This window comes from Coenobita brevimanus, chromosome 19, assembly GCF_032717465.1.
Source record: "Coenobita brevimanus isolate Jiangsu-jjx chromosome 19, ASM3271746v2, whole genome shotgun sequence".
NCBI lineage: Eukaryota > Metazoa > Arthropoda > Malacostraca > Decapoda > Coenobitidae > Coenobita > Coenobita brevimanus.
Genome location: NC_136972.1, coordinates 3,948,796 through 3,972,401, shown reverse-complemented (window position 1 = coordinate 3,972,401; position 23,606 = coordinate 3,948,796). Strand labels below are relative to the sequence as shown.

The window sequence follows — 23,606 nt, the reverse complement described above, 5'->3', positions numbered from 1 at the left end:
TAGTCTGTCTTGGCCTTAATAATAAAAAAAAATGATTGGAAGCAAAGCAAACTTTCACCCGCGGGGGCGTAGAAGGCCCCAACGAGGCTGAGCGTAGGAGTGGGTGAGCAAAGTTTGTCACATTATGAAATTATGATGCCCTTTTTTGTTGCTCAAACACCTCATGCAAGAGGTTTCCTCATGGGTTGGCCATGGAAAACCACTTCCACCTTCCTCATTCATCAAATCCTGCTCGCCTTTCAGATGAACAGAAGAGCTACTTGTGCTAATTTTTCATTTTTTTTTTTTACCTTGATAAACGCTGTATTCAATAAAATTTTTGCTTAGGATGTTCTAAGCATTATTAGGTCATTAGACTTTCAGAGCACGCGCGCTCAGGCCATCCATATGTGTATGTCTTTAGCTAATTACTATTTTTTGACACTTCTGGGCTTTGGAAGCAATTAAGCAACACCACAGGCCGAAGCACGGACACTGTTTTCAGACAGTTTGATGCATTTCTCTTTACTGTTTTGGGGGTTCGGTATTATTGAAGCAAGATCCTAAGTCCTTTGATTTTATTGTTTTTATGAAGATCTTAACTGTTGACACTGTTTTGAGACAATGGTCGTACTTTATAATACCTTCATTATACACTACAGGCAACTTGCTTACACCAGCGTGAACCATTTAACACGGTTCTTCATTACTCAGTATTTAAGGCCACGCGTTACATTGATAGCCAGTTCTACTTGGTACAGTCAGTATTACTTTTATTCTTCTTGGATTCGGCACTAATGATGGGAGATCCCAGTTCATCTATCTATATGCATCTATCTGTTTAACTATGTATCTTATATCTAATAATCTGTTTGTATCTATCTCTACATACCAATCTGTCTTATATCTCAGTTTGTCTATTTGTAGCTATTGTTATCCACCTATCCTCTCTCTCTCTCTCTCTCTCTCTCTCTCTCTCTCTCTCTCTCTCTCTCTCTCTCTCTCTCTCTTTCTCTCTCTCTCTCATATGTGAAGTTTGCTCAATAACGCCAAACAGTAACCAATTCGGAAACCAATTTTCTTATTGTATTTTGAGAACTGTAGGAAGGAGGCGAGGAAGGAAAAGTGATCGAGAAACGGATAGACAGACAGATAGAAAAAGAGATAGATGGATGAATTGATAAATAGAGTTGAATAGAAAGATGGATAAGTGTATAAAGAAATAAATAGATAACAGAAAGACAGAGATAATACATATGTGGATAGATAAATAATAGGGTGGAATGAGAAAATGAAAAATTGAATTATGACAAGTAATACCCCCTAAAGGTCGTCGTTTGTTCCACATATCTTGCATGTAAAATTTGGCATTCTAAAACCAACATTTTGTGCCCTCCACCAAAATTGCTATTTTTTTTTTTTTTTTTTAATGTCGTTTAGTCATATCAAGAACATTAGAGGACAAGGCAAATAAAGTTTCAGATACATGCTTCTCAAGTGTTTTATGAGTACCTGAGTGTATATATTATATAATGCATATAATACTTCAAGTTTGTTTAGCCCACTATGTTCTGTTGCATTTCTTATGCAGTGTGAGTGTTGGAGCATGGTGACAAAATGGCTGGGCGTCGTCCGAGAAAACCTCTGGCATGCCAAATTTTCGGTAATCCTCATAGAATGAACTTGCGCAGGTTGCCAACCACTGAAGACATGCTCATGGACTATCAGTGGGTCAGACTGAATTTGAAGAGTAATAAAAAGAAAAAAAAACTTGCAGAAGTGTCTGATGTCCTGGCTGTCAAAATTAAAGAAATTTGGACCCGAGCATCAATACCTGCTGTGACATCAACCCGCATTATACAGCTGATACGAAATCACCACGATAAATATATCAAACTTGTGAGATACCTTATGTCGAAAAGAAATAAACAGTATGAACAGAAGGTCACCGATTTCAAGGAGCAGGCCAGGAAGATTTTCGACATTGCAGCATTCAAATGTACTAACCATTCATCATGTTCATGTGCAAAGTCTTGCAAGGTTCCAATTTCTGAACTGTCCTTTCTTCAAGGTCAGTGAACCACACACAAGATGATGATACGGCCACTTGACAGCATAGCTACAAAGAAGTTACAGGAGCGTATGAGAAGGAAGTCGAAGGAACAAGACAGGCTAGCACAGTATCACCTTGAAGCTGGTGCCAGTTTATCGACATCAAAGAATAATGAAAGCAGCTTTAGCAGTTCTGTAGAAGATGAACATGGTGAAAGCACAGAGAGTGAAACTGAAATATTATCTGCTACTGTTGCATGTACTTCACAAGCATTACACCCTTTTCCTGCTGCACGTACTTCTCAGGCTGCACAGCAGACATTTTTTTTTTTTTATGCGAGTAAGAAGGAACCAAAGGCTAGGAGCCCGCAAACAATTCCTTCCAAGAAAAAAACAAAAACAGGACAAAAGTGAGCCAAATTCAAGATCTGTTCATTTCGAGATGCCGGGACACACTGTGTTTGAAAGACTGGAGATCACAGGAAGTAGGAAATACAGACAGAGGAAGACAGTCCCAGAGTTTACCTGTTGCATAACTGACGGACTGGGAGTAACGGTCAGCTCTTGCATTAGAGAGCTGGACAGAAAAGGGATAAGAGTTTGTTGCCAGACGGGTGCTACACGCCCACCATAATGGTGGAGGGATGCAAGCAGGCAGTTCAGAGGAGCAGTGACCATTGAAGCTGCGAAAGAAAAGAGATAAAGAGGCCACAGTGTGGGGAAGAGACAGAGGTTGAAGAGAGCCAGAAAGAGATGGAGAGTTAATGAGACGAAAAGCCTTTGACTCCACCGTACTGAGAAGAGCTGTTTGGGGGGAGTTTTCCCACACATGAGAGTTGTACTTTACACAGGGGCAAATAAAACCCGAGTATAAACTCAACAACTGTGCAGGGGTAAAGAAGGTACGGAGTCAGCTTAGCACATCTAATCTCTTGGGGGCTGATTTTACAAGATGTAATATGATCTTTCCAAGATAAATCCCGAGTAAATGAAACCCCAAGCATGTCCAAGGATGATGCAGGCTTGAGCTGGATATTATTAAACATTAGTGGGTACTCCTGTGGAAGATTCGGACATTTTGATAGGTGTAAAAACTGAGTCTTTGATGCATTAAAAACAGCAAGATTCTCTTTACCCCAGTCAGAGATACGAACCAAGTCAGACACTGGGTGTGCCATAACCTCATCCCTTGTTTGTTGAAGTAACTGCTGGGATGGGAGTTGCGGGAACCGAATAGAAAGATCAAGGGTGGAGTCATCAGCGTACGAGTGGATAGGGTTAGATGTGCAGCTTAGATCATTGATGAATAAAAGGAAGAGAGTTGGTGATAGGACAGAGCCCTGAGGAACACCATTGTTGATAGATCTAGGAGAAGAACGATGGCCGTCTACAACAGTGGCTATAGATCGACCAGAAAGGAAGCTGTAGATGAAGGCACAGATAGAGGGATAGAAACTGTAAGAGGGCAGTTTGGAAATTAAAGATTTATGCCAGACTCGATCAAAAGCCTTTGAGATGTCAAGTGCGATGGCAAAGCTTTCGCCAAAGTCCCGAAAGGAGGATGACCAGGAGTCTGAAAGGTAGGCAAGAAGATAGCCAGTGGAGCGTCCCTAACGGAACCCATCCTGACAATCAGAAAGAAGGTTGTGATAGGAAAGATGCTTTAAAATTTTTCTGTTAAGAATAGACTCAAAAACTTTTGAGATACAGCATGTTAAAGCAATTGGACGATAGTTAGAGGGCTGGGAATGGTCACCCTTCTTTGGGACTGGCTGAATGAAAGCAAATTCCAGCAAGAAGGAAAGGTACAAGTTGACAGACAAAGGCGAAAGAGTTTACCTAGGCAGGGTGAAAGCACAGAAGCACAGTTCTTGAGGACAACAGGAGGGACCCCATCAGGCCAATATGCCTTGTTAGTACTGAACCAGTGATGGCAGAAAATACATCAGCTGAAGAAATTTTATTGTCAGCCATGAGGAAGCCAGAGGGAGGAAGTGATGGAGGAACAGCATCAGAATCGTCTAAGGTGGAATTGGAGGAGAAAGTCTGCACGAAGAGATCTGCTTTATCAGTAGAAGAAAAAGCTACAGAGCCATCAGAGTAGAAAAGAGGAGGGAAGGATGATGAGATAAAGGTGTTAGAAAGGTTTTTGGCAAGGTGCCAGAAGGAGTAGGAAGAATTTGAGTTTGAGAACTGAGAGCATTTAGTACCGATGAAATTAATTTTATCAGAGTGAAGAACAGGCTTAGCATGATTCTGGGCAAAAACATAAAAAAGATGTGATTCATCGGTGGGTTGGCTCTGGTACCTTTTATAGGCCCTCTCCATGTTGCGGACAGCATTAGAACAAGCGTGATTAAACCAAGGCTTTCTTGTATTAGTCAAAGGATATGAGAAAGGAATGTATGCTTGCATGCCCAAGAGAATAACCTCCGTAATGCGCAAGGGACACTCAGATGGCTCCCGGCCATGGAAGCAATTATAATTCCAGGGAAAATCAAAGAAGTTCTGCCTGAGGGCCTCCCAATCTGCCGCTCCAAAGTGCCACAGTCGAGGGTCTGCAGGGCGTACCGGAGCAATAGGACAGGTTAAGGTAATAAGGTTGTGATCAGAGGGGCCCAATGGAGAGGAAAGATCGACAGTGTAAGCAGAAGGATTAGTTGTAAGGAAGAGGTCAAGTATGTTGGAGCTCTCTCTAAGGCAGTCAGGGTCATGGGCAGGGTGCTGTAGAAGCTGCTCTAAGTTATTAAGGATAGAAACGATCTGGGCTTGTTTGCCAGGTGGATCAGTGAAAGGAGAGGAGAGCCAAAGGTGGTGGTGAACACTGAAATCTCTTAGAATGGAGATTCCAGAGAAAGGAAAAATGGACGGGATGTGTTCCAGCTTAGAAGTCTAGATAATTGAAGAATTTTTCCTGGTCAGTAGATTTAGGGGATAAGTAAACAACGCAGATATATTTAGTAAGAGAATGACAGGAGAGCCGAAGCCAGAAAGTAGAGAATTCAGAATAATCAAGTTCAGGAACACAAGAGTAAGATAAGTCATTGCATACATATACACAACAGCAACCTTTGGCTTTGAAATGAGTATAGAGAAAGTAGGAGGATACAGAAAAGGGTTTGCTGTCAGTTGCCTCAGACAGCTGAGTCTCAGTAAGGAAAAGAAGATGAGGTTTAGAGGAGGAGAGGTGATGTTCAACAGAGAGAAAGCTAGAGGAGAGGCCACGAATGTTGCAGAAATGAAGAAGTGAGTCAGACATTGGTTCCAGGCAGCTCTTAGAGTTGTCACCGGGAGAGGGGTGGATGGTGGAGGCATTTATGGTCCCCTTCCCTGGGGACTCGGAGGCATCATTAATATGCACCATTTTAATTTTTCAGTTTTGAAAAGGAAGTGTAGTGTGTGCTGTGCATGCAGTTTGGTGCTGACACTTAGAGAAACATGTATTAGAGAGCATGCTGGCCTATTCTCTGTGTTACTGAAACACTGAAAAAGTTCAGCAAAGTGGGATGGTCAGGAACTAGTCCCGAGGACTGATGAAACGGGAGCTCCAGCTCTTCCTGTCGTCAGCTTTCCACCCACCTTGGGAGTACTGCCCTGCTTGACTGGTGCTACAGTTTGCTTCTCAAATGGCCAGCTTTATGCTTGCAGAACTGCGAGAATACTGCAAGGGCTTCGGAGCAACATGCAGTTTCAGACAGAGCAATGGCAGAGATTGCATCTGCAGTCTTGGAAGACTATGCCATAGTAACATCTGAGGACCGCAGTGATGACATCGACAGAAGCTAAGTTAGAAGAGAACGTCAGAATTATCGTGAAACCATCCGTGCTGAAGCGGCAAGTCTTACTAATACAGGGCCAATATTTTGATGGCAGAAAAGATAAAACACTGACTCTCGAAACAGTTGACGGCATTGCTCACCAGAGAGTGACTGTAGAGGAACATATGTCATTGGTACCGGTACAGGAGCCTGGCTCCAACTGTCTCGGTCTCATTAAAACTGAATGTGGCAGTTCCGCAAGCATAAAGCTGGCCATCATCCATTTTCTTGGTGATAGTAGCATAGACGTTCAGAAGCTGGTGGCAGTTGGGTGGGATGGCACTGCAGTGAACACAGAGAAGAAGGGCGGTGTTATAAGACTCCTTGAAGAACATGTCAAACATCCCCTGCAGTGGTTTCTTTGCCTTCCCCGTGGAAATGAACTTCCTCTTCATCATTTGTTCGAACATCTGTATTATTGCGCAACAGGACGAAGAAGTTTCTCAGGGTCAATCGGTTCTTTATTGGCAAATTGTGAGGAAATGTCTATTGTTGTTTTTGAGCCAATAACATGTGAATTTCCAGATGTCAACGTTGATGATTTGAGTTCGGATCAGCAGTATTTAATGGATATTTGCCAAGCAGTAATCACTGACAATTACTCTGTCTCTTTGTCACATCGTTCGCCAGGGGAACTTCTTATGTCCTGCTGGGTCACACTGGCTAATCGAGTTCTGTGTTTGTATGTTGCGACAGAGAGGCCTAGCGATAATCTCAAAACAATTGCTGAATTCAGTCTGAAGGTTTACACTCCAGTCTGGTTGACAGTAAAGTCCAAAGCTTCATGCAAGGATGGCTCTAAGCACCTGTGGATGCAGATTAAGAGGTCACGCTACCTGTCGCAAGATCTGAAAGCTGTAGTTGATCCAGTGATTCAGCGAAACGGCTACTTTGGCCACCCTGAGAACATCTTGCTGACCATGGTAACCGACGAGCGACAACATATCAGGAAGCTGGGCATTCGACGAATCATGCGAGCTCAAGCCTCCAAGACACGTCAAAGTGGTATCAGATATTTTCAAGTACCATCCCTCAATCTCAATGCCGAGGAATACAATGATTTGACTGACTGGCAGAAGTGTGTCCTGACTGAATCTCCAATCACAAAATCAATCTCCGATGCTGACCTGGAAAGTGTGGTTCGTAACGAAACAACTCTTGCCACTGAAATTCCACGTTTTCCATGTCATACACAAGCAGTAGAAAGGTGTGTAAAGGCAGTCACAGCGGCATCAATAGTTGTTGTTGGACAAGAAGCAAGGGATGGCTTTATTTGAGCAAGAATACATGCTCTAGCTATCATGCCAACTTTTAACTCTAAGGATGAATATCGCACCAGACAGTAACTTTTTAGATTTTGTTGTAAGTGTTGTGCTTGCTGGCTTATGATGCACATAGTGGGTCATGTACATTTTGTACAATGCATATTATAATGTAAAATTGTATATTATGCTGTATAATATGTTGAATGCCAAGGATTTGTGTCATTTGTGTCACAGGTTGGTAAAAATAGATGGTAGAGGGCAGAAAATATAGTCCTATCTCAATAAAATATTATATCATTACTGAACCATAGCATTGGCAACTGTTGGTAGGTATTGCATCCAATAAATCCGTGATTTGATTTTTAACCCCTAGTTTCACTCCTCCCTAATATATAATAGATATGTGGATGGACAGATAGATAATGGATATGTGGATAGATAGATAATAGATAGGTGGATAGATAGATATAGACAAATAATAGATACATTTACGTAGAGAAATTGATATAATGAGCTTTATATACAGGCTTAGAAAGACTTAGATTGATAAAATAATGATGGATAAATAGACAGATACATGCATACATACATACATACATATAGATAACTTACAGAAACGTTTATACTTAGACACCGAGACAGCCCGGTATTCTCGTCGGTTAAAGAAAGTTCCCGTACACATGATCCTAAGCGATTTATTTTTGGATATGACTGTTTAATATCCTTGTATGCGTTAATTATGAAGGGTATGGCAATATTGGAAGTATTTACAGTATGTAACACACAAGGGGACAGGCAGATGCAATAAGTAAAATAAACTGCACAGTATAAGGTGTTAGAGAGCTTCCTTTGCAGACGAAAATATGGGTCATAGATATAAACTGCTACAGACTTAAATATCAAGGATTTATTTAGCACAGAAGCGGACAGTAAAGTGTAATAAGCCAAATAAAACAGTTAGGAAAAGACGTTTGGGAACATCGAGAATAAGGGTCATAGGTATAAACTGCTATACACTCATAATATCTATCACTAATTCCGATCTGGCTGAGAAATAAGTACTTTTTATTTTTTTTTATTTTCCAGTCAACGCCAGACGATACTCGCTTTAAAATAATCCATTAAAGTCAAGAATTAACGTGTACCCTTTCACTGCACAGCAAGACATGAGGTTATTTATATATCAATCTATTTTATCCGATAGGGGCAAAATGAAGGGTGTCGATTATAATATATCAAAGATTCAGTTGCTAATCTTTATACAGCTGCAAAGTTTTTCACTGGATTGTCCATTTTTCCATCGACAATGACACCACTATTTCCTGTTCAAAAACCAACACAAAAGATAGGCAATCCACTTTCCCTACACAGCAATGCACCCCCTCCTCTCTCCCAGCACAAACACCACACCACATCACACGTATTCACCACATGGACCACATTGCAGCACAAACATAAATTCAGCAAAATACCTTTGTGAACCACCGATTAAACTGGCCAGTGTCCTGCACCCCACAGAGTTCACGACTGGATGAGTCTGGGGTTTCACATCTATCAACAACAACAACAACAGCTTTCACCAATACGGGTCTCAGGCCTTGACTTTCTCTCTCTCTCTCTCTCTCTCTCTCTCTCTCTCTCTCTCTCTCTCTCTCTCTCTCTTTAATCCATCTTGCATAGGTCACAGAACTTGCCTTGAGATACCAGATAAATTTAGGTGCTCCAAACCACCCCAATTCTTTTTTTTTTTCCCCTAGTAATACGTAACTCCCTCAATACGTAGCTCTTTCCTCTCTCTCTCTCTGTTTCTGTGTGTGTGTGTATGTGTGTGTGTGTGTGTGTGTGTGTTTGTGTGTGTGTGTGTGTGTGTGTGTGTGTGTGAAACTGGTCACTACACGTTTCTATTGCCTGCCTGCATCCCTTCCCTGTTTCGAGGAGCATGCAGCATCCGTCTACCTACCTTCTCTCATCTGTTTTCTGTCCATCTCTCCAATGTGTTAACTGGTTCCCCCACTTCTTATACTACAGAACCAGTCACCTCTCGAACAGTCTTATGTACTCTGTCTTGCCAGTGGTTATGAACTTCGATGTTTTAAACTGGACGATATCTCCGTCTAGTTAATGTTATTTTACTGTAGTTTTTAGAATAAACACACACACACACACACACACACACACACACACACACACACACACACATGCCCTTTGCATTGCCACAAATTTGAATGGTAACTTATAAATGATATAGGGGAGGCGGTGGCTCAATCGGCAGAGAGGTGGGCTGCAGTCCTACCGGACCCAGGTTCAAATCCCCGCTGGGGCAGGGGATAGTTTAAGGATTTGAATTTCATGTAAAGCAGACTTTACCGATCTACCAGAAGACCCGCCGACATGTCGTAAAAATACCCCCGCTAATACCAATACACCAGTCCTGTGTGAGACAGCCCTAGCATGTATTCAATATGGACGGTGGGTGTTAGCGCCAAAGTGGTGACATGTCGAGGTGTATGATATGGAAGAGGACTACTGGGCCTTGGGAGCAGGGTGTGAAGCCTATGCCCAGAGTCGAGCACATAAAAAAAAAAAAAAAAAAAAATCCTTCGAAAAAGTATAAGAGCAACAACAGGAACAATAACAATAATAATGATAACAATAATAATAATAATTATAATAATAAGTAATAATAATGGTAACAATAATAATAAAGGAATAATTAGAACTGGTCCATCGAAATCTCCCGAAAACTGGGGAGCACTTAAAGAGCTCACACCTCTCCCAGCGACAGTATAACTTATGATTTATAGACCAACCTCCGTCCAGCGTGGTTTGTGCAGATAATTAATTGTACGGTCTTAGTCTGCCCTGCTACAGAATCTCAGAAAAATTATACCTCCGTCAATGCCCAATAAATTATGAGTTATTCCTGCATGCAGAACCAACTAAAAATCTAGCCACCTCTTCCTTGACCCACTCTCCACCTAGCCACCAGATGTCGTAGAAATACAATAACATCTTATTAGACACGATAAAGAATTAAGCAGAAAGACAGACACGGGTGAATGCATTATACGGTACATAATCACCTACAGTTTCGAAGGCAGAGGTAAAAATGACATGAAACTCACACTAGGGTGGGGGGAGTGGCTTCAGACTGAGGGGCAAAAATTTTTGACCCATCATGTGGCGGCACACTACTCTACGGACTAAGTTTGTGGCTGACGTGCAGAGACACCTTTACGGGATTTGAGAAGAATCACTGGCATTGGCGACGGTCAGAGAGAAAGAGAGAGAGAGAAAGAGAGACAGAGAGAGAGAGAGAGAGAGAGACAGAGAGAGAGAGACAGACAGACAGACAGACAGACAGAGAGGCGATGGAAAAGCAAAGGTAGGGGGGTAAAGAGAACATGTGTTGGAAGTCGGGAAAAAAAGGTAAGAAAATGTAGGGAAAAAGTAAGGAGGAGGACGACGACGACGAGAAGAAGAAGAAGAAGAGGATTACACAGGATTACACAGGAAACCAAACAGCAACAGACCTTATGGTCCTTTCGAGGCTGCTTGTTAGAGAAAACTATGACTACAAGATCTAACTCTACATGCTGAAGGATAAGGATAGTAAATCAAGTAGACTCCCCCCACCACCAAACCCTCCAAGAAAAAGTGAGAAAAACCACCATGCAGCATGGAAAAACTGACATGGAAATTTTATAGGCATCACTGGAAAGGAAAAGTCACATTCTTTAATACTTTATCTATAAGCTACCCGACAGAGTAACCTGGAAGAGAAAGTAAACAAATAAAATAATAGTTACGGCATGACATTATAAAACGGTACATTGAGTTAATGGGAAGTCTGTGGACATAACGTGGAAGCTACACACTGCACAGTGTGGATGTTTAGGGGTGGTGCGGCAGCCTTGCCTGGCACTTTTAAGGTAGGCAGCAGTCAATCAGGCCCTAGCTCCGTTTGCTCCACTGAGACAAGGAACTCTCCCATGTGGGACAAGTACACAAGTTTCATCCTGAAGCAGTGACCCCTGGTACATTAAAAAAATCCCGATGGTGGTCACTTGACTAACAGGGACCCTCAGTGATCCACAGCCCATCACAGGTCGAAAGTAAGAGTAGTGACCGTTAACTCAGGGTTATCTGTGCAGATCCTAATCTGTGCTTATATTGCTTTCTTTGCATTGGGGAGATTGAAAAATATGTAAGACGGGTGTCTTAGATAAAAGGGGACTGCACAGTGCACAGTGTGGATGTGCAGTGCACAGAGTGGATGTTTAGGGGTGGTGCGGCAACCTTCCCTGGCGGTTTTTAGGTAGGCAGCAGTCAGTCAGGCAATAGCTCCGTTCACTCCACTGAGACAAGGAACTCTCCCATGTGGGACAGTACACAAGTTTCATCCTGAAGCAGTGACCCCTGGTACATTAAAAAAATCCCGATGGTGGTCACTTGACTAACAGGGACCCTCAGTGATCCACATCCCATCACAGGTCGAAAGTAAAAGTAGTGACCGTTAACTCAGGGTTATCTGTGCAGATCCTAATCTGTGCTTACTGTATATTACCTCATTTGCTTTGGGTAAATCGAAAAACATAATGACGTGACGTAACGCTATGTTAAGTTTGCGGGGTATCCTGTAGACACGAGGGGACTGCACAGTGTGGATGTTTAGGGGTGGTGCGGCAGCCTTGCCTGGCGCTATTAAGGTAGGCAGCAGTCAATCAGGCCCTAGCTCCGTTCACTCCACTGAGACAGGGAACTCTCCCATATGGGACAAGTACACAAGTTTCATCCTGAAGCAGTGACCCCTGGTATATTAAAAAAAATCCCGATGGTGGTCACTTGACTAACATGGACCCTCAGTGATCCACAGCCCATCACAGGTCGAAAGTAAGAGTAGTGACCGTTAACTCAAGGTTATCTGTGCAGATCCTAATTTGTGCTTATATTGCTTTGTTTGCACTGAATAAATTGAAAACGTATAATATCGCGACGCAACACTATGTACGGGTACATTGTTTACGGGGTGTCTTGTAGACAAAAGGGGCATGAACTTACATGTACCGTAGCTATAAAAGCAAGTTATTCGGACAGAAAAAGAGTCAGCTGAGGATTCTCGTGCAAATGCTTGTCTAATTTGTTTTTGAATGTCTCAATTGAGATACTGTCCACGGTATCTGAGGGTAATCTGTTCCAGATATTTACAACTCTGTTAAAGAAGAAGTATTTTGCTTCGTGGGATTGGAATCGCTTTCCCATGATTTTGCAGCCATTACTTCTGGTTTGACTCGACCGGTCTATATCAAAATATTTATTCATGTCTAAGTTGTCATATCCCTTCATGATTTTGAAAACTTCAGTAAGGTCCCCTCTTAACCTGTGCTTCATTAGGCTAAATAATTTAAGTTCTTCAAGGCGATCCTCATATGGTTTGTTTCTAAGTCGTGGTATCATTTTTGTGATTCTTCGCTGAATTTTCTCTAATTTTTCAATGTCCTTTCTGTAGTACGGAGACCAGAATTGCACACAATACTCAAGATGGGGGCGCACTAGCGAGCTGTACAAGGCAAGTATGACGTTTTCTGATTTAAACTCGAAAGTTCTTCCTATAAAACCCACTAGCTTGTTTGCAATTTTAACCGCATCGGTACACTGCTTGCTTGGTTTTAGGTCATTTGATATTATCACACCAAGATCCTTTTCATTGTCTGTACTTGATAACTGAATATTGTTCATTTTGTAATTTGCATGGACATTGTTACTTCCAATATGAAGTACTTTACATTTTTTGTGTTGAATTTCATTTGCCATTTTTCTGCCCAGCTTGCTAAAGTATTTAGGTCATTTTGTAACTGTTGCCACTGTAATTTTGAAGTGACTTTACTGGTTATTTTAGTATCATCTGCAAATTTGGATACTTTACAAATTAGACCCTCATCAATGTCATTTATATAGATAATAAAAAGTATCGGTCCAAGTACTGAGCCTTAGGGAACGCCGCTGATCACATTACGCCATTTGGATTCCTTTCCGTTTATCACAACTCGCTGTTTTCGGTCTGAAAGCCAGTCTTGTAACCATTTTTGCGTCTTTCCTTTTATTCCATGTGCTTCTATTTTTCTCATGAGACGCTTGTGAGGGACAGTGTCAAATGCTTTCTGAAAGTCGAGGTAAATTATATCTACTGCTCTTGAGTCATCGTATGATTTGTAAACATCATGGAAGAAGTCCAGTAAGTTATTTAAGCATGAACTACGAGAAGGAGGAGGAGGAGGAGGAGGAGGAGGAGGAAGAGGAGGAGGAGGAGGAGGAGGAGGAGCAGGAAAAGAGGAAGAAAAAAGGGATGAAAAGGAAGAAGAAAAGAAGGAAGAGGAAGAGGAGCAGAAGGAGAAGCAGGAGGGGGAGGAGGAAAAGAAGACGGAGAATATGGTGATGATGATGATGAAGAAGATGATGATGACGATGATTATGAGGAAGAAGAAGAAGAAGCCGATGATAATATGAAGAAGTTGAAGATAAATAAGAAAATAAAGAAATTTAGAGGAGGAGGAGGAGGAGGTGGAGGAAAGGAATGGGAAAAGAAGAAGAGGGAGATGATGATGATGATAATGATGATGATGATAAAGAAGAAAATGATGATGATGATGATGATGAAGAAGATGAGGAAAAAATAATAACTTAAGAAAAGGAGGAGGAGGAGAAGACGAAGAAGAAGAAGAAGGAGGAGGAGGAGGAGGAGGAGGACGAGGGGGAGGAAAAGAAGCAGAAGAAGAAAAAAAAATACGGTGATGATATTGATGAAGATGATGATGATGACGATGATTATGAAGATGAAGAAGCCGATGATAATACGAAGAAGTTGAAGATAGAGAAGAAGAAACTAAAGTCTTCGAGGAGGAGGAGGACGACGACGACGACGACGAAAAGAAGGTGAAAAGATGAAAATCATGATGATGATAATGATGATGAAGACGATAATGATGATGATGATGATGATGATGAAGTAGAAGATAAAAAAATAATAATCTAAGAAGAAGAAGAGGAGGAGGAGGAGGAGGAGGAGGAGGAGGAGGAGAAGAAGAAGAAGAAGAAGAAGATGGAGGAGGAGGAGGCGTTTGCAATTTTAAAAGAAAATCTGAAAGTTGGAAAGAGATAGCAATGAGATGGCGGTGTCTGTAGATGTTCGTGATCTGCGAGAAGAGAAGAAAGCGAAAGAAAAGAAGAAGTTCAGAAGAAGAAGAAGAAAAAAAAGAAGAAGAAGAAAAGGAGGAGGAGGAGAAGGAGGAGGAGGAGGAGGAGGAGGAAATTAAGAAAGAGAAGAACACGAAAAGAAAGAAGAAAAATACTAGGAGGAAGAGAAAGAAGAAGAGGAGTACTCTCAAAACTGACCTACTTTATTCTTGCGTGAACCGTACCTCTTCCACCATGTTTGGTTCCAATCGGATAAACGCTGCTTGAGTTGACTTTGTCTTGTGATATTGAGATGAAAAGATTCTCAAAATCGAATCCCTTTGGCTTTGTCCTATCCTGAACCGTTCCACCAACTCTGGTTTATTTCGGATAAAAATTGTTTAAAATAAGTTTGTGACCTTGACCGTTAACCCATTTTGTCTAAAACATAACTGTCAACTACTTGGCTGATTTTCAACACGTCCACCAAAACTGTGTTAATTATTTTGTGCACACTAGACACACAAGTCAAAATTTGACTTTGACCTGTGAATTTGACCTCTGTCTCGGTGTTCTAAAAATAGTCGCTTCTTTTTTGCCCTACCATCAGTCTTGCTTCAAGTTTGGGCTAAATCGGATAAAAACAGTTAAAGTTGACCTTGTTAGGTAAAACTTTGACTTAGCCCAGTGATCTTGTCCTTTTATCTATCGTTTTGAAAAATAAATCTATGCTTTGACTATCCGTCAACCCTTCCACCAATTTTGGTTTTAAAAACTGAACTACTGTTTCAGAGACACCCAAAAAAGAATAAAAATGCGCGTGGGTACAATGCAAGTATTTTTATAGCTTGGAGTTAACTGAAAAATAAGTAGTTAATTTTTACTTTCAATACTTGAGTACTTTTGAACATGAAACTTCCGTACTTGTACTCGAGTACAATCATGTAAAGATGGTTTTACTTGAGTAACACTTTGTATGTGAACTAATACTTTAAATTAAGTACCGAAGATGGATATTATTAACAACTCTCTCTCTCTCTCTCTCTCTCTCTCTCTCTCTCTCTCTCTCTATCAATCTCTCTATCTGTCTATCTATTTATCTATCTATCTCTATCCAACTATTTATCTGTCTGTCTATCTATCTATCTATACTGTATATATACATATAGATAGATAGATAGATAGACATATATATATATATATATATATATATATATATATATATATATATATATATATATATATATATATATATATATCTCCTCCCTCATATCATATAACACGGCTAATGTAGACTGAAAACATGCCGCGGTATACTCCTCCGCGTTTTACGTTCCATATATTTCCATTATGAAGTGCTAAACTAGACTGCACTTTTTCCAAAGTCGCCCGTTTCACCCCAAATCCTACCCAAACCCTCCATAAGACACCCTACTGACACTCATTCTGGTACTCATATACAGGAAGTTATTAAAAATACATAAGAAACGTTCCTAAACATTAATTTAAAAAAGTTTAGGTCACTAACCCTACTGGCTCTGCTGGCCACGCATGCTGTCTTCGGCGCACCCAAACCCCATTCTCTGTAGTCACTGTCGAGATGTGGTTGGCTGGTCCCCTTCGTCATCGGAGTCAAATCCTTCAAAGTCCATGGAGGAAAAGATGGACTTAACGTCTTCATCATGTTCAGCATTGTCTTCTGGGTTTCAATCATCTCCAGTTGATAGTTGTTGTGAAGCTTCCTGACGCACTCAAAATAAGCCTGTGATCGTCTTCTGTTTCCATTTTTTTTTTTTTTATGTGACGAAGAAGGAACCAAAGGCAATGAGCCCGCAAAACTGTTCCTTCCAAAAGAAAAAGAAAATACAAGAGAGAGCCAAATTCAAGATCCATTCATTTCGAGATGCCTGGACACACTGCGTTTGATAGACTGGAGATCATAGGAAGCAGAAAATACAGACAGAGGGAGGCAGTTCCAGAGTTGACCTGTTGCATAAATGAAGGACTGAGAGTAACGGTTAACTCTTGCATTAGAGAGTTGGACAGAGAAGGGGTGAGAATTTGCTGCTAGACGGGTGCTAAGCGCCCGTCGTAGAAGTGGAGGAATGCATGCAGACAGTTCCGAGGAACCATGACCATTGAATTAGCGATAGAAAAGGGATAAAGATGCAACACTGTGGCGAAGAGACAGAGGTTGAAGGGAGTCAGTAAGAAGGGGAGAATTAATGAGACGAAAGCCTTTGACTCCACCCTATTGAGAATAGCTGTATGTGGGGAGCCTCCCCACACATGAGAGTTGTACTCCACACAGGGGCGGATAAAACCCCTGTATAGAGTCAACAATTGTACAGGAGCAAAGAAGGAACGGAGTCGGCTTAGTGCACCCAATCGCTTGGAAGCAGATTTTACAAGAAATGTAACATGATCTTTCCAAGACAAGTCCCGAGGAAACGAAACCCCAAACATGTTCAACGATGATGCAGGATTAAGTTGAGTATTATTAAACATAAGTGGATATACCTGTGGAAGATTTTGTTGGGTTGATAGGTGCAAAAACTGAGTCTTTGATGCATTAAAAACAACCAGATTATTTTTACCCCAGTCAGAGATACGAGCCAAGTCAGACATTAGGTGTGCCATAGCCTCATCCCTTGTTTGTTGAAGTAACTGCTGAGATGGACGTTGTGGGAATTGAATGGAAAGGTGAAGATTGGAGTCATCAGCGTATGAGTGGATAGGGTTAGATGTACAGCTTAGAAGGTCATTGATGAATAAAAGGAAGAGAGTTGGTGACAGGACAGAGCCCTGAGGAACACCACTGTCAATAGATCTAGGAGAAGAACAATAGCCGTCTACAACAGTGGCTATAGAACCACCAGAAAGGAAGCTAGAGATGAAGGCACAGATAGAAGAATAGAAACCGTAAGAGGGCAGTTTGGAAATTAAAGATTTATGCCAGACTCGATCGAAAGCCTTAGAGATGTCAAGTGCAATGGCAAAGCTTTCGCCAAAGTCCCGAAAGGAGGATGACCAGGAGTCTGAAAGGTAGGTGAGAAGATCGCCTGTGGAGCGTCCCTGACGGAACCCATACTGACGATCAGAAAGAAGGTTGTGATTTGGAAAGATGCTTTAAAATTTTTCCATTAAGAATAGACTCGAAAACTTTTGAGATACAGGATGTTAAAGCAATTGGGCGATAGTTAGAGGGTTGGGAATGGTCACCCTTCTTTGGGACTGGCTGAATGAGAGCAAATTCCAGCAAGAAGGAAAGGTACAAGTTGACAGACAAAGGCGAAAGAGTTTGCCTAGGCAGGGTGTAAGCACAGAAGTACAGTTCTTGAGAACAACAGGAGGGACTCCATCAGGCCCATATGCTTTATTAGTACTAAGGCCAGCAATGGCTGAAAATACATCAGCTGAAAATATTTTAATGTTAGCCATGAGGAAGACAGAGGGGGGAAGTGATGGAGGAACAGCACCGGAATTGTCTAAGGTGGAATTGGAAGAGAATGTCTGAGTGAAGAGATCTGCTTTATCAGTAGAAGAAATAGCTACAGAACCATCAGAGTAGAAAAGAGGAGGGAAGGATGATGAGGTACAGTTGTTAGAAAGGTTTTTGGCAAGGTGCCAGAAGGAGCGAGAAGAGTTAGTGTTGGAGAGTTGAGGGCATTTTGTATGGATGAAATTATTTTTAGCAAAGCGAAGAACAGACTTAGCACGATTCCGGGCAGAAATGTATAAAAGATGTGATTCAGGGGTGGGTTGGCTCTGTTACCTTTTATAGGCCCTCTCCTTGTTGCGGACAGCATTAGAACAAGTGTGATTAAACCAAGACTTTCGTGCATTAGTCTAGGGATATGAGAAAGGAATGTACGCTTCCATGCCCGAGAGAATAACCTCTGTAATGCGCAAGGCACACTCAGATGGCTCACGGCCATGGAAGCAATAATCATTCCAGGGAAAATCAAAGTAGTACTGCCTGAGGGCCTCCCAATCCGCAGCTCCAAAGTGCCAGAGACGATGTTTTTTCGGAGGGTCCGCAGGCTGTACCGGAGTGATAGGACAGGTTAAGGTGATAAGGTTGTGATCGGAGGAGCCCAACGGAGAGAAAAGATTAACAGTGTAAGCAGTAGGATTAGTTGTAAGGAAGAGATCAAGTATGTTGGAGCTCTCTCCAAGGCGGTCAGGGATACGGGTAGGGTGCTGTACAAGCTGCTCTAGGTGATTAAGGATAAAAAAGGTGTAGGCTTGGTCACCAGGTGGATCAGTGAAAGGAGAGGAGAGCCAAAGGTGGTGGTGAACATTGAAATCTCCAAGAATGGAGATTCCACAGAAAGGAGAAATGGATAGAATGTGTTCCATCGTAAAAGTAAGATAGTCAAAGAATTTTTGATAGTCAGTAGAATTAGGAGATAAGTAAACAGCACAGATATATTTAGTCAGAGAATGACAGGAAAGCCAAAGCCAGAGTGTAGAGAATTCAGAAGAATCGAGTTCAGGAACACAAGAGCAAGATAAGTTGATGCGTATATATACACAACAGCTACCTTTGGCTTTGAAATGAGTATAGAGAAAGTAGGAGGATACAGAAAAGGAATTCCTGTCAGTTTCCTCAGACAGCTGAGTCTCAGTTAGGAAAAGAAGGTGAGGTTTAGAGAAGGAGAGATGGTGCTCAACAGTGTGAAAGTTAGAGGAAAGGCCACGAATGTTGCAGAAATGTAAAAGAAGAGAGTCAGACAATGCTTCCAGGCACCTTGAGTCGTCACCGGGAGAGAGGCTGAAGATGGGGGCATTTATGGTCTCCCCCCCTGGGGACTCCGAGGCTATGTTATTTGACGCCATTTTTTGAAAATTTTGGAAAGGAAGTGTGGTGTGTACTGTGCATGTAGTTTGGTGTTGATAGTTGGAGAAACTTGTATTGGAGAGCATGCTGGTATACTCTCTGTGTTACAGAGACACTGAAAAAGTTCAGCAAAGTGGGATGGTCGTGTCCTAGTCCTGAGGGCTAATGAAACGGGAAGTCCAGCTCTCCCTGTCATCAGCTTTCCATCCACCTTGGGAGTACTCCCCTGCTCGACTGGTGCTACAGTCTACTCCTAGCATACATTAACTCTTTCCCTAAGCATGTCTGTGTACTGCCTCACATCACTGGCCACTAATGCAACAGTTTGTTCGGCTCAGTCTGTATCTGCGTCCTGGTTGGTGATGACGAAGGGTTGAGCTTCTAATACAATTCCACAATTTCTCTCAGTGTGCTCAGTACTATCCCTCCCCATGGCCTTTCCTCTGGATCTCCCTGTTCTTCACTCTCTTCCTGCAGGTAGTCCAACAGTTCCTCAGTGTCCAAGGTGGGGTTTGGGGCAAGAAGCTTCTGTATGTCAGCAGTGTCAAGTTGTTCCATGCCAGTGACTCCCCTTGCTGCCTCATCTGCTGTGTCAACCACTGTGTCAACACTCTGTGACTCTGTCTCAAGTCAAGCCTGTGGCCTGGCAAACCTTGCAAAATGTTGCACCATGCATGATACACCGTGGCGTGTGTCAGCTCATTCCAGGCTTTAACAATGGTGTCCACTCCATTTTTTATGCTAAACTACTTCCGAACGTTGATGACAGACTGTGCTTCCCTAGAGTGCTGTGTGGCAGTGGCGGCTGCGATGGCAGAGGATGTCGGTGCAGAGTCACGGCTGGTGCCAGGGGTGGGTGACTCAGGCCATGGTGAATCTGGTGAAGTTGCCAGCTCATCCAAATCTTTGTCGGTGTTGGTGGCAGCTTGGGGTATAGTGAAGGTCTTCGAGGTGCAGGTTGCCTTGAGCACTGCAATCATTTCTTGGTTGAGTGGCAGGAGGAGTGAGATTGTTTTTGGAGGTATGAACACAACCTCGATGCTGGGATGGCGATCGTCGAGGATTGGTGAGTGACCTGGCACATCATCCAAGATGTGCAGGATCTTAAATGTCAAGTTGTGCCGCTTGCAGAAATCTTGTTTCTTTGGTGATGCACTTATCAAACCATTCAAGATAGACTGCATCCGACATCCACCCCTTCATCCAGTGCACCTTGAGCTTGTCCATGTCACAGTACCTGTAGGCTTGTTGTTTCTTGGCCTGTAAGATAACGAATGGTTTCATTTTGTACGTCCTAGATGCATCACAGGTTAGGAGTAGAGTGAATCTTTTCTTAGGTGCCTTGTAACCCTGGGCCTGCTGCTCACACCATTGGATGTAGGTCCTTGTTGGCACTCAATTCAAAAACAGCTCTGTCTCATCAGCATTAACCCCTTAACCGCAGGGCGTCACTTTCGTAACGCTCGGGTGCGATGGATCATACCGTGGGGCGTCACTTTCGCGATTCTGTGTTATTTTGAATTCGCCCAGGCTTTGAAGTGGTTGCTTATATCATCTGTCAGTACTGCCAGTGTCTAACAATAGTCAGTGCTGCTACTGCCATCTGTACTCCCATCCATTGTTGACAAATTAGCCATTTCTCCCCATTCTTGACTCCCCTCCCTACCTCCCCTCCATTATCCTCTCCTCCTGCCTGCCCCAGCTGCACCGTGCTAGGCAAATCTTGCCCAGATTTTTCCACTCATTTCATCCATTGGAATGAGCTCTATGCCATATTCTCATACAATATAATATATATAAGAAAGAAAAAAGGTAATTGATAGTGTCATACACCTGGAATTGGCTAATTATCACCTGGCAACACCCCACGTGCACTCGTTTCCATGTTTATTTCCCCATGAAATATGCTGTATAACCTGTTCTCAAAATAAAAAAATAAGAAAGGAAGGGAGAAGCCTAAGTGATATTCACATTCACCTGGAACTACCTAGTTTCCTGCCAATCATTTCACAGCATATAAATTAGCAGCTGTCACCTCGCTGACGTTGTCAACCCTTGGTGGCCCCATATCTGCCTCGTCATTCAGTTCAGTGTTGTCTCTTGAGATGAAAGCACGCAGCACTCGCGACCCTTCATTTCCGCCGCTTCTAGAGGGCCCTGTGACCTCTACCCCTACTAAACCTCGTGTGGGAAGGGGTAAAGGACGAAGTGACTCTGCTGTGGAGCGTGAACTGGCTAATTTATCCATGATAATGATGGACAGTGACTACAATCTTTCTGGTGAATCGTGTGATGAGCCAGTGGAGGAAATGGTGATAAACTGAGTGCTTCAGTGTCCCAAGTTCATCCTGGCTCCAAGGGAAAGGAGCCCTTAGTTACTGTAAGTGACAGTGTATAACATATTGTAAATATAATAGAAATGTAAATAATTACTAATATAAGAATATGAGTACAAATACTTGGAGTAATGACAGTGAAAGCTTTACTCTGTACGCTAGTTTACTGAATGACAAAGTTAATGCCTGGAGTGAAAATAAACTACTATTACTGAAGGAAATTTATGGATAAATACTGTATATATATATATATATATATATATATATATATATATATATATATATATATTTATATATGTATAATAAACTAATAGGAATATAAAGTGTGAATGTGTTCATGAATAATAAATGACAGAATACCAGCGGGGAACGAGTGCAAGTGGAAAGCTCGTACGCGCTCATAATTTTCAGTGCTTTCCCAGTGTTTTTTTTTGGGGGTGTATGGATTCCAAACTACTTGAAAATCATAGAATAGTGTTTCTAGTGATAATATCAGGCTGTGGTAATCATATTACGGGGTGTCAGGAAGTGTAAAGTGGAGACTTCGTTACCCAACTTCAGAAGTCTCCACAAGTCCTATGGTAGTCGACGAAGGCTCAACAAACATCCCAGGACAAAGCTGAAGGTATGTGCCATAGGCATATTTAATTATAATATTCTAGGGCTAATTACTGATTTTTGGCAAATATTTTTAACAAGTCAGTCGGAGCGTGAATATCCTCATGGGACGCGCAAGTAGTGCAAAAGCATCCCCGTGATGTAGGGGTTAAAAATCTGGTCCAGGGTGTACCCACTCTCTCTGATGACACCTCGAAGATATGCTGGGAAGGTAGAAGCAGCGGTAACATCAGCACTGGCCCCACTCACGAGTTTAACAGTCTTAAACCCAATCCTCTTAACAAAAGAATTTAACCAAGCTTTCAAGGTCTTCAAGGGTGTTGGGTTTTCTTGGTTTGGCTTATCTCACTGTAGATATGCTTGGCCTTGTCACATAGCATGGCGCTGTCCGTTACGACGTTTCTTTGTCTCTGCCTTTCGATGAACCAAAATAGAAGTCATTCCGTGGTCTTCAGAGCTAAATTCCTGATCTTCTTTGCGGCTTATCCTGCTGCTGTGCGGTTGCTCTGGATGTATGCCTATATCTTCTCTTGCTCTTTCCAAATTGTCCTGATAGTGTTTTAATTAACCTTGTGCTTCTCTGCTAAATCAACTTGTTTCTTCCCTCCCTCCAACTCTTGTATTATCTCCATTTTCTGCCAGTAGGTGAAGTGTCTTTGCTTGTTGGTGGGTTCCAGTCAGCTGCAAGGCAAAACTCTTGGGTAACAATGCTCTGTACCACGGAAGTAGCTATATACCTCAGACGTGGCCATAAGGTGGGAGACAGCCAAAAAACAATGGAAGATGCTCCCAGTAGAAAATGGGGGTACATATGGATCTGACGTCATGCGACCGATCACAATGCACTGCTCGCCTGACATCATCACTCACAACATTTGGCTTTCAGAGGACTATATGCCAACTCGTCATGGTATATCTGTTATCACAGTATATAATTTTTGATCACGCTGTAGGTGACCGAATAAGTACAAATCCATGTTATAGGATACCGTGTTATAGAAAGAAGGACTGTATATCTATCTATCTATCTATCTATCTATATATATATATATAAAATATATACAGTATATCTATCTATCTATCTATAGGTGACCGCGTAAGTACAAATCCGTGTTATAGGATACTGTGTTATAGAAAGGAGGACTTTATATCTATCTATATATATATAGATATTTATATATATATATATATATATATATATATATATATATTTTACAGGAAGAAGAAACCAAAGGCCATGAGCCCGCAGTTACAGTTCCCTCCAAGAGAAAAACAAAATACAATAGAAAGCCAAATTCAAGATCCGATCATTTTGAGATGCCTGGAAACACTGCGTTTGAAAGACTGGAGATCATAGGCAGTAGGAAATACAGACAGAGGGAGACAGTTCCAGAGATGACCTGTAGCATAAATGAAAGACTGGAAGTAACGGTTAACTCTTGCATTAGAGAGTTGGACAGAAAAGGGATGAGAGTTTGCTTCCAGACGGGTGCTACGCGCCCGTCGTAGAGTTGGAGGAATG

General features: G+C 42.0%; 1 pseudogene; it reads left to right on the top strand.

Annotated features, from left to right (window-relative positions):
* The window catches only part of LOC145391612 (uncharacterized), an 81,558-nt pseudogene extending 75,741 nt beyond the window's left edge, over positions 1 to 5,817 (top strand).
* The last annotated feature ends 17,789 nt before the right edge of the window (positions 5,818 to 23,606 follow it).